Genomic DNA, 12,579 nt, shown 5'->3' with positions numbered 1-12,579 from the left:
CTACCTGGAAATACAGAAGGGGGAAATAATACAGTCACATGTAGGGCATCACAGAGAGTATACAAATAGCCTAATGTAATACTTTGCATACTGACAACCCAATATCTGTCTTACCATGATTTTTGCAAGTGTTTTATAAAAATGTTATTCCTTGTAAATGGTCGATATCCACAGAAAGGGCAGTGGTAATGGCTTCTTTTAGATCTGCTGTATCCTTGCAGAAGCATGCCACGAAAAACTTTTCTGTGGAATGAAGAACAAATCAACACACCATTACTTGTTTCTGTTGTTAAATGCTACTCTTATTAACTTCAATATAGTCATGTGTCTTGATACCTGTGGTTTGATCCACGATATAGATTGCCTTTTTGAGGTGTTTCTTCAGTAGGTGGTCGTCATTGGCCAGTTGTTTCGTCCGACAGAACACATACTTCTCAGAAGTGCAAGACAAAATTTTTTCCACGTCTGTAAAAGCCTGATGAGAACCTGTAACAGGCAAAGTAGTTCTGACAATGGCTACACGCACATGTTACGGGTCCCAGGATTGGGTGCCACGGCAACAATAAAGAAATCTGTAATGTACAGAAAATGGTGAGAAACAATGAAGACACGACTGCTCAGTTCGTCATCCAAGTTGCGTCTCTATTCAAATTCACAAATAAAATACAAACATTTCTCTGAGTGTCTCTTGTTCAGTCTTCAACTGTACATCAAATATTCACTACATCGTACATCCTATTCTAATTCACATTCATGTTATAGCTCGTGCACATTCAATATTCTCCATTAGTCCACTTGACTCTACTTGAGCAACGTACTCATTTACATTCACCTGTTTAAGTGAGTTAAAGCATCAATAATAATATAGTGCAATAAACAGCATTAATCCACTGTACTTGAATGCAACATGTTGTTGGCAATTATTCTCGATTCACACACACTTAAATAAAACATAGGTATTCAGGGGCGCTGCCAGGAATTTTGGGCCCTATGAAAGATTCTAATTTTGGGCCCCCCCCAACATCTATCGACTGTTTTGGTAAACATGGCCCAGCATCACAATAGCACTTCAGTTAGACTGTTCGTTGCCCCTTCATGGAGTATGGGTTTGTGTGACTTTAAATAAGGGTATGAACTTACTTATTAAACGTATTTCATTCAGTTAGTGACATCATGTAATTCAAGTAATAAACTAAGTATTTATAGCCTACTGTCTTTTAGGCAGCAGTCTTATACATATTGTCCAATAGCTGCTTAAACACAATTTTACAACAATGTCCTTCTCTCATGCTAAAATTGGACTTGACCCAGTTTGGTTTCAACACATCAACTTTTCAGCAAATCCAAACACACTGTTTTCCACACAACACAAACACCTATGGAAATCCAATGGAATTTTGTGTTGAAAATAAAGCTGTGTGTACAGATTCACAAATACAGAAATTTGATTGTTATGCTAAAATTGTCTGTAAGCAGCTTGAAACTGTACTACAATTGTCAGTTTGATTATTGATTACCCATTCATGTAGTTAGTGACCTTGCTTTGTAATTGAGAGTACATTACAATGTTAAACCAGTACATGGCAGCATAAGCCTGTGGATGCTTCACAGCCAGAGCCCCAAGAAACCATAAGAGTACTCACAATTTCATACCTTGTATAACTGCAATAGTCTTTTCAGAAGACATGATGCACTGCAAAAAAATCCACCGTTTCTGCTTACTTTAAACACATATTTATTATGCAAGTACAATTTCAAATTCCATAAATAGTACATAAAAAAGATACATTAAAAAGATAGACTCTTATAGGAACTGAATTAACATTACAATTGCTTGACATCAACACAAATATTTACACTTCAGCTTCAAACAATATGAAAAAAAATCTCAATTTACACTGTTCATGAATAAAAAGTTTAATTGCTGAAGTCTAAAGTGCAAAAAATAGCTCCAAGTAACAATCAAAATGTAAACAAAGAACATAATTTACAGTGCAATTGCATACAATATCAATGGATCCACATTGTAGACATCAATAAAAATATACAAGTAACAAGAGTTACAGTAAAAGAAAGAAAAACATTCTGTTTTCTCGAACCTAACGACTGACCGTTAAATACTGAAATATGATCTAGCCTAGAAGGCACCCTCATTCAAAACTTTCATCCTAAAGCAACTAACATCCTACCAAACTAATGTTGCTTACCTCCTTCTCCGAAATGGAATCCAGTCGTGGTGGCCGTGGGCGGATCTAGTCCTCCTCCTGAAGTTGAAAATGCACATATTTAAGACACGTTAGGTTCTTTTGAAAAAAATATTTTGTATTAAAAGACTAGTTTATCACGGTCGTTCGTCCACATTTGCCGTTTGTTCGCTGTGACAATAAAGGTGGAGTTTTTAAATAGGAAACTATGCTAACTAGCATGCTCTCTTGGAGGCTAATCCAAGAATTCTGCTTGTTAGCCTACCATTTGATAGAGTTTGAAAACGCAAGGTCATTGAGTGAGCATACCTTCTTTATTGGCGAATAATTGAGTGACCAGTTGCCTGCCTCTTTTGGCCCTCTCCTCTTTCTCCCGTCTTTCCTTCAGTTTTTGCCAACCTGACTTCATTTCTGTAGCTGTCACCACCAGCTCACCATCATGTGGTTAAGACCTGACCTCAGCCAGCCCAGCCGCTCTGTACACCTGCTGCCAGTGCCAGCATCTCACATTTCGGATGCTGTTCGATTCAACGCATCGTGCGTTGCGGCTGAACCATTTCGCAAGAGCTCAGGGGGAAGGCCAAATGACAATATGTTAATTAACTAACGAAAACGTTATGGAAATCGACAGTTGTGAGTTTAATACGTTTATTTCCAATTACCATTTCTTTGTAATGAGACATTTAAAAAAAAAAAAAAAGGCAAGAATATTAATATTATATTATTAATTGCCATCCGCGGGCCGTGGGCCGTGCTGCGTTGGGCTGGGCCCTTAGAATCAGTACCACTTTTCCCCGCCAGGCAGCGCCCCTGTAGGTATTACTCAGAAAGCTAAACGTTTTCAATACAAAGTTAACCAAGTTGTGACTGGATGTAACAGTAACATTTTTATCTTTAACCAGTATGCATTAATATAAACATTCTTTCAAACGTGTATATCTGTAACCATGAACCATTAACATTTATTCATATTCCCATTTGAACTGTAGTGTAAAGGAGACCACAAATAAAACTAACACTGCAAAGTGCTGACAAAAACCCTTACATTTTGCGGAATGCCCGCAAGGCAATACACAGGGTGAACATCCTCATCCTCATCCTCATCGTCATCCGCTTATCCGGGGTCGGGTCGCGGGGGGAGCAGCTCAAGCAGGGGGCCCCAGACTTCCCTTTCCCGGGCCACATTGACCAGCTCTGACGGGGGGATCCCGAGGCGTTCCCAGGCCAGTGTTGAGATATAATCTCTCCACCTAGTCCTGGGTCTTCCCCGAGGTCTCCTCCCCACTGGACGTGCCTGAAACACCTCCCAAGGAAGGCGCCCAGTGGGCATCCTTACCAGATGCCCGAACCACCTCAGCTGACTCCTTTCTAAGTAAAGGAGCAGCGGCTCTAATCCGAGTTCCTCACGGATGGCTGAGCTTCTCACCCTATCCCTAAGGGAGACGCCAGCCACCCTTCTGAGAAAACTCATCTCGGCCGCTTGTACCCGCGATCTCGTCCTTTCGGTCATCACCCAGCCCTCATGACCATAGGTGAGGATAGGAACGAAGATCGACCGGTAGATCGAGAGCTTTGCCTTGCGGCTCAGCTCTCTTTTCGTTACAACGGTGCGGTAAAGCGAACGCAATACCGCCCCCGCTGCTCCGATTCTCCGGCCAATCTCACGCTCCATAGTACCCTCACTCGCGAACAAGACCCCGAGGTACTTGAACTCCTTCACCTGGGCTAAGGACTCATTTCCTACCCGGAGTAAGCAATCCACCGGTTTCCTGCTAAGAGTCATGGCCTCAGAGTCATGGAGTCAGGGTGAACAATAAACCCATAATCGGCGGGAACTGCCGTTTCGCGCCTTCCGGTATTTACCCCTGCCATTGTACTCAACGGCGGTATTTTAAAGTCTCTTAAGTTCGCTAAAAACACAACAAAGCATGACCCAAACTTCTTTAACAGTTATACATATAAAGCAAGGCTTTAGAAGGTTGACATTTTATAGTTTGAACCAACTACTGACCTGTAATGTACAGAAAATGGTGAGAAACAATGAAGACACGACTGCTCAGTTCGTCATCCAAGTTGCGTCTGAGGACGCGGGAGGAAGTGCTCCCGTCTGACGACAACCCGGAACGCAACTACTTCAGTGTCAACAGTTCCACCTGGGTGCTGCTTAGATTTTAAAGGTTGGGTATGGAATTTACTTTTTTGGCCATTTTTGCAAAATTACTTGAAATCCTTATCATAACCCGCTTACAGCCACTGAGTTAGAAGTACTGACATGAAAATTAAACAAGTCAATCATCTGTGGAACGGGCAGGGCTCGAAAAACTCCAGCCAATCATTTACATTGCCACTGAGTTGCATTGGACAGTAAGTACGTCAATCAAACGGTCGTACTGCACTCCCCCTCCCCCGCGCCCCGCGCGCGACCCCTTCGTGCAGTACTCGTGACCCAGAGCTCGTGACCCAGAGCAAGCTCCTGTTTGTTGTTATCCTGCGGTAGCTACTGGAACTAGTTAATCGAAATTTGGACCTAGCAGTAGAAGACAATTTCCATGTCAGACAAGACGCCACCATCCCCACCATCACCACCACCACCACCAGCAAAGAGAAGGAAAACTCTTTTTCAGAGAGTAATTGATAATAAAAACGCTGAAAGAGAAAAACTGAAATCAAGAATAAGCCTAGGCGCTGCTTTCGAACGTTGGCGGCAACTGAAGGACGAGAAGGGTCTAAAAACCGATGCTTGTGTGGCGGTAGACCTAGTTTCAAAGTTTATACCGTTTATACTCGGTAATACCGGTGATGAGACGAGTGTATTACTCGTTGTGAAAATGTCCACACCGCAGCAACCCTATAGTGAAAACCAGGACTTCCAATACAATTATATGAAACAAACATTTTCTAAAAATAGTAATGATTTATGTGACCGTTTAATGTTTATAACATCTGGTGCAACCATAGCCGCGAGAACGTTTTCTCAGCAGGGGGTGCTGGAAAAAAAAAACTCAGCCTGGACTAGACTCGCAACTTGTTACATTGATAAAAAAGATATATAGCAGCGCAGCTCAATTACACCAGTGCATGCGCGCACAGTTGAAAATCGATCGTTGTGTTCACTTCCTTCACACCATGGTTCACATCCAGCTGCTCACAGAACAAGTTTAGCGCACCACCGCTACCCTCACACTTTTTCATCTAACCTTTTTTCAGCACTAGGTCATATGAGCATTAAATAAATGCTGCGTCTCAAAATGCCTTGGACAGCAGCGAGGATGACTCGCTTTGCCACAGGCCGAAACAGTTCGGAGCGACCACAGCCAGAGCGAACACAGCGGGGCAGAGGAGTGTCAGGAATAGTCTTTGGTGTACACATCAGTACGGCCTATTTGCACTACTGTTTAGTGGCAATGCAGTGTTTTATTCTATGCCTTTTTATTTTCGTATATTATTTCAATGAATACAATTTATTTATTCATAAAAACAAGATCTGGTCTTCAAATCTTTTTTCCAAATATAGGTCGTCTTACAATGGGGTTTGTGTTTATATTCGGACCAATACGGTACAGCGGGCGCTCACATGACGTTAAGCATTTCCTGGTGCATAATGTGACGCTTCAGAACCTAAAATCCCGTTTCTCCCCGTTGACACGACAACACATAACCGGCGTTTTCAGAAATCTCCACTTTGGCCGGAGTTTTTAGAAATGATCGTTTTCTGTGATAAGACAGGGCCTCGGACAGGGGGTGTTGCAGCACCCCCAGCACCCCTACTTCCCGCGGTACTGGGTGCAACTTACAGCTGAATGTAGTGCCATGTTGTTAAACGAAAACCTACGCTAGCCTGGCTCGCTCTCGCGCATCTATGTTCGCGCTCGTGCATGATTGCGCGTCCAGGTACTTGGAATGGGTGGAGTCAGAGTCAGCGTTGAAGGAGAGGGGGTAGGACCATTTGAGTTGTGTATTTTCAAAATCTGCTGGCGTTTCGCAAATCGCGTACCCAACCTTTAAGTTCCTCTCAACACTAATTATGAGGAATAAATGAATGTACTGGTCTCATACATTTATCAAAATCGTTTCAAGCCCTTAAATTCAGAGAAAATTACCTTCTGCTAATATAAATCAAATAATCAGTTTTGAGAGTACCACACACACACTGCAGTGTATGGGGTATGGGGTTAAGGGGCAGTGGCGATTTTGGTTTGGAAACTCTGGTGGGGCCCATGCAGGAAAATATTATAACGCAATCCAAAAATACCACATATTACTACCATCACAACAAAAACAGTAGCAAGTGACAGAGGGGACTAAAATTGCAGCTGAATAATGCCATCACTCAAACGCGAATCTGACGACATATATTAGGCTATTATAGCAATAGCACCACCAAATGGCAGCGTTCAAGATCTCACAATATCAAAACTCAAGAGAACAACGTGGCAACAATTAAAACACAACGGCGCACACCCTTTACACAGCAATCAATATACAAAGCCACCACTCACAATATACCAAAAAAAGAAGAAGTATGGTTTAAGTTGTATTAAGTTTGCAGGCCACCATACTGTACAATTAACAATGAATCTAGCCTGATAGAGTGGTTGCCTATTCAGACCTGGATAATCCTGGGTGAAAATTTAAGTAAATTTGGGCTAAGATGGTATACCATAATTACCTGTGCTTTAAGGACAGTGCTGTCTGGTCTCCTTTGTGTGGCTGAGGTGAAACACAAGCCTTTTTTTCCGCTTGAACCACTCCTGGTTGAACGATCTATTCTTGTCCTTTCCCTCTTGAATAATGATTAAATCCGTCGGGCGATGTGGCCCAAACGTTTTATCTCCAACTTCTGTTCAAGTGCTAAATCTCACATGAGACAGATACTCAACACGATTCATCATTTAATGAATGAAACGTCCATTTGTTGTTATTTACTGTAACAGTAACTGTAACTGTAACAGTAACTACGTTAGCTAGCTAGCAAGATCTGATCGGCTCCCGCCGTAAACCTCGCCCTTTCTACAAATCAGCCAATGAGAAGAGCTTTGGGGCCCTAAACTTCGGGCCCCACCGCCGAAACAGAAGCGGGCGCTGCGCACGCGCTTGCTCACGCAACAGCACCAGTTTTCTACACTGCAGCAGACAGGGCCATCTCAGCTGGGCCCCACCGAGCGGAACAGACGAGACGGAGCAACGAACTATTTCACACACAACTACTACACTACAACAATTGCGTTCATCAAATTAAAACTGCGGACATGTAATTAATTATTAACAATTAATGTATTATTAACTTATGCTCAATGACATTTTTGAAAAAAAAAAGAAAAGTATAATCGTGCCCTGCACGGCAGCGTTCTCTGGTGGGGCCGTGCCCCACTGGCCCCTAATGCAAAGACGCCACTGTTAAGGGGTAAAAAAAAGAAGAAAACCTAGGCCTACATGGTTTTTAATTTGATTCTATCTGCATGTGCAGTCCATTTACTATTAAAATAATGGAACATGTAGGCTCTTAGGCAATTTTCGCTGCATATAAGAGTTAAGTCACATCTAATATTAGCAAAAATGTTTAGTTATTTTGTATCATGCATGACAATCATAGAATGCAAAAATTAAACTCTTTACTGTGTTGGGTAACAATAAGGTGCCATAATAAATAGAAAACTAGGCTGTAGTGGCAAAATCAAAAATTAAGAAATCAAACAAAGCAACGTATTATTTTATATATTACATATTATTATTACATATTATTTTATATTAAGCAATCAAACTAAATAAATGTTTTACAATTAAATCTAAGAACTGCATAGCTCCGCAGAAATTTGAAAAATGTTGCGTTTACTTCACACAAGAGCAGCCATTTCCCCCTGTTGCCATGGGAACTTTCCCATGACATTTTGTTACGGGAACATCCCGTTCCCATAACATTTCTGTAATGTTCTCGAACATTACAGAAAGAGAATGCTATTCTACAAATGCAGCAAGTGGCTACGGATAGACTTGAGGTAAAGTTGTTTGCTTATTTGTCGTGTTGTATGATTTTTCACAATTGGTGTGGAGGAAGAAGAGTCATCCGAACGTTGAACAATTGTGGTCATATATTTGTGTAATAACATAGCCTACAATAAATCATCTTGCATCTGATAATGGAAAATCTGAACTGTAAAATGCTGAAATCTTAGTATGCAGCATTTTTCTTTTAGCAACATAAACTGATTTTGCTCTGCTGTTACAAATGGGATCAACATGTAGGCTACTTCATTCAACTCTCACAACCATTCAGCCCCCATCCCCCACCAATCTCAGCACGACGGCCACGACCCCCCTTTTTTGAAACCTTGAGGAGCTTCCATCGATAGATTACGATTTGGTTGACCAAATGCTTAGTAGTATTGTTGGGCAATGCTGCCCTACAATGGCAATAAAAACTCCTGGCCTTAGCCAATGCATTGGACTTTTCCTTGCAACGTTTGTTTTATTGTTTATTGTATGTTATTGTACCATTACACAAATATATTACCACAATTGTTAACCGTGGTTCGCGAATGAGTAACAACTCATCATCAGTCAGATCCAGCTCTACCAGTCGATCAAGTGTGGGACCCAAGCCAGCCCTCGACAGCGCTTGAAACCAAGGGCGGCAGGATTAAAGCGTGCCCTTCATTGGTGGGCAATTGCTTTTAAGCCTTCAACATTACTAATGCCACATAATAAACCTTAAATGTGAACATTAATGTATGTATTGTGTGTATGTATTGTGAATATCTTTATTAAAATATGACAATCATCCCGTCTGTGTCCTGTTAATTTAATAACTAATTGTGAAATCCCAGGAAAAAAATGCCGATGTGGGAGCGAAACTCAATTGTCCAATCAAATAACATGGTCGCCAAACATTGCGCTCGGCAAACTCAAATACTAGATTTTCAACAAAAAAGGTATCTGGAGGGCTTATTTGATGGGTTTTCGTGCCAAAAAAAAGACCTTGGGTTCAATTTTTGCCGGATTACACTTTAAGTCTGTCTGAGACGACCTTAGTCATATGATTGCAATGTCTCTATAGTAGTATAGAGGAAAGAACGAAGTTTGAACACAATTGACAATGAAAACAGCTGAAACCAGTCATAGAGTCACAGAAAAACTAGGGTGTTCAAGTGGAGAGGATAAACAAATACATTGAGGGCAGGCCTACGTCGTGATTTTTCATGTTATGTAACAACGGCTTCAATCCATATCTTTCCTAAAATACACTTTTGAAACCTTTAGAACTTAGAAGAATAATCAAATAACATTCAAATATTGTAAGGAGGATGAAACATATTTTTTTTTGTTATGTATCGATTGAAAGGAAGCAGTCCCTTTTGATTTCATTAACCCAGCATTGAATATATTTACATCGTTGTAGTTATTGGGCGTGTGTCAGTGAGTGTCTGGACTGCTTGCATGTGTATATAGGTCAATGCTGATACTAAATGTATTCAAATAATAAGACACAAATCAATAGACAAAGAACAATATACTGTGCAGTCATGCAACATGATGTAAAACATGTAACGAAAAAAGTATACCCAGTGTAAGCCTATAGTTTTTATAAATAGCACAAATTTAGTTATTTATATGCAGTTATTTTATAATGGTTTAATGAAAGCTAGCAAGCTTGGGATCTGGGTGTTTAAATTAAAATGCCATTTGTTGAAGACAAAATAGTAGGATTTATAAAAAAACAAAAAATATTAAGCATTTTTTATTTCAAATAAACTTCAATAAAAAAGTATGAGGAGGGATATTGCCTGCTGTTTGTTTGTCCTGGCCATTACCCAATTTCGGTCAACAGAAAACCCAAAACAACATCGCTCAGCGCTTCAAGCGGGCTTGTCGGGCTACAGAGCATCACAGAAAAGAATAATCCAGCACATGATCCCTGACTCAAGCTGCTTTGTGTGCAGTGCACACAGGGTCGTGCATTAAGACTTGCTTCATAATCAGCCACAAAGCATGCAGATTAACCCTGGGCCTGCAGAAGCCATAGTAATGGGGTCTCTGACCATGTGGACACACTACATGGAAATCCTTTGGCGTCGGGGTCAAACGCTTAACAGAAAAGATTCATTACATTTTGCATCTACATTTAGGACACTTAGCAGATGCTTTTATCCAAAGTGACTTACAATAAGTACATTTGTGAGAAGAAAGAGAAACAATCATATATCGCTGTTGGTACAGTAAGAATGTTCATAGAAACAAGTTCCGTGCACATACAAAATGTTATAAGTTCAAGAGGAAGCTCTGTGTGTGTGTGTGTGTGTGTGTGTGTGTGTGTGTGTGTGTGTGTGTGTGTGTGTGTGTGTGTGTGTGTGTGTGTGTGTGTGTGTGTGCGTGTATCTGTGACAATGTGTGCGTGCTGATCTTTGGTGAGTGCCGGCATGCACGAAGGCCTTAATATAGGACATACATACATAAGGCATTTCATACGAAAAATCTATTTATTTCTGCAAAACATATCTAAACTTTAACCTACCATCCATTTCACTTGTCTCTCACCAACAGTGACTTAAATCATTTAAATCAACCAAGAAAACTCTTAACTTGTCTCAACACAACCCAACTCTGCACATTCAAAGCTCAAATGGTCCATATTTCCATCCACTCCAAGTCTGTGCACCGCTGGAATCAGCCCTTATGTTGTGCAATTGTGACATAAAATCAACTACTAGAAGCTGATAGTTGACATTCAACAACAACATTTTGATTCAAATGTACTGGCATCTGGGTAGAGGCCTATTTTTTCCAGAACAAACAATATTGCTCAATTGTTGAGTAACATTCCAGACAGTCAGTATCTAAATTAAAATAGAGCACTAAACAGTCTACCTAATGGAAGCAAGAAGTTCTAGATTCTCTTAGCTCCAGTGATAGAACCCTGAGTAAAAATAACTAATTTAATCTTAACACTATTTCAGAGGGATTTTCCCCAAGCAACATATGGGATGTTGCTTGGGGAAATCCCTCTGAAATAGTGTTAAGATAAATCATAAACATCCTCTCTTTCTATCGCTCTATTAACCTTCTTCTCAGGTTCCTACCCGCAAATTCCAGTACATGTAATACCTGAACTGTGATCCCAAGGTGAGCATACTGTAGGGCAGCTGTTGCTCCTAGCATTCTTCTCCAATCCTGGATGCAGACAGCCTGGTTCTTAGGGGAGAGAGAGAGAGAGAGAGAGAGAGAGAGAGAGAGAGAGAGAGAGAGAGAGAGAGAGAGAGAGAGAGAGAGAGAGAGAGAGAGGGAGAGGGAGGGAGAGAGAGAGAGAGAGAGAGAGGGGGAGAGAGAGGGAGGGAGGGAGATTAACAACTCAGAATCATCTAGTACCAGATGAAAATCTAAGAGGATGTAAGAGGTTAGCTTGCAATCATCATCTGTGTCTATTACTGCTATTTTTTTTTTTACCTTATCTGAAATAATTTCAGAAAGCAACTCTACTGAAGTGTCTACCAAAGACTCCACTTCTGAGCATTCGGGAGCAGAGGGCATCCCTTCCATGAAGGTAGGAAAAATCTGATTAATGGGCATGTGATGAATTATATCAATGTATAAAGCTGGATTTACAGTTCTGCATAGAACATGTATAAGAGAACTTCCACATAGCCTCATTCAGAATGCAGAGCAACCTGGGTTTATACATAATGGTAACATTTACCCAGTAGGCTATAGTGTGTCTCAACCAAAATTGTCATGAATAAACAAGCAAATCAAGAAATAGATTCACAAGGTTGAGTCTACTCCATTGAAAATTAAAATATGTAAATAAAAAGAAAAAAGATACATCCATGTGAAAAAGATGTTGCAAAACAATCAAATTGTGTAGAGTGTTGGCAGCATCGCAATCAACTGAAGATAGTGTCTTGTTCTCTGCTGGTTGCCTCCTTTTATCTCTCGTGTCTGGCTGTCTACAACAATGCAAAATCCTGTTTCTATTCAAAGCTCGACCAATCAGAGATTAACTTGGTGCAAACCTTCACAGAGCAGGGGGGAAAAAGCGACATTTGTGTTCAGTTAACATTCTCAACACAAATGGAAACATGGACACAACTAAGATCAAACCTGCAATCAGTTCAAAAACACCCCCTCCTACTCTAACCCTATCAACTTATTGAAATGATGCTCTGTACCCAGAAGTCAGAGTTTTCACACTGAATGAGACACAGTGACTATCTTCGCTCAGAATTGTAACTGTCTGTTAAAAGTCTGTTAGCATGCATAGTGGTTTGTTTACACGTAATCTAAACTTGTGGATTTGTTTGTTTGGGTGAACAAAAAGAGTTAACAACCTAGCCAGAGTAGTTTGTGTTTGCTTACCTGTGTTGAACAAAGGCAAGACACAGCT

At 40.7% G+C, this 12,579-nt stretch overlaps 1 protein-coding gene and 1 long non-coding RNA gene across 2 annotated transcripts in view; one reads left to right on the top strand and one right to left on the bottom strand.

Moving 5' to 3' along the window:
• Window positions 1–1,718: 1,718 nt before the first annotated feature.
• On the bottom strand, window positions 1,719–3,011 carry LOC115544439 (uncharacterized). Its single transcript, XR_003976861.1, has 2 exons — window positions 2,514–3,011; window positions 1,719–2,264 (listed from the first exon to the last, which is right to left on the bottom strand). It is a non-coding gene; the product is annotated as an uncharacterized LOC115544439 (long non-coding RNA).
• Window positions 3,012–11,538: 8,527 nt separating this feature from the next.
• Window positions 11,539–12,579, top strand: part of ankrd6a (ankyrin repeat domain 6a) — a 10,736-nt gene continuing 9,695 nt past the window's right edge. The window contains exon 1 of the mRNA XM_030356226.1: window positions 11,539–12,579. This exon is cut by the window's right edge and continues 577 nt beyond it. The gene's annotated coding sequence lies outside the window, so the exon portion shown is untranslated.

Source organism: Gadus morhua, chromosome 5, assembly GCF_902167405.1.
Source record: "Gadus morhua chromosome 5, gadMor3.0, whole genome shotgun sequence".
Taxonomy (NCBI): domain Eukaryota; kingdom Metazoa; phylum Chordata; class Actinopteri; order Gadiformes; family Gadidae; genus Gadus; species Gadus morhua.
Note: the sequence above shows the minus strand (reverse complement) of the source record. Positions and strands in the feature narration are given on the sequence as shown.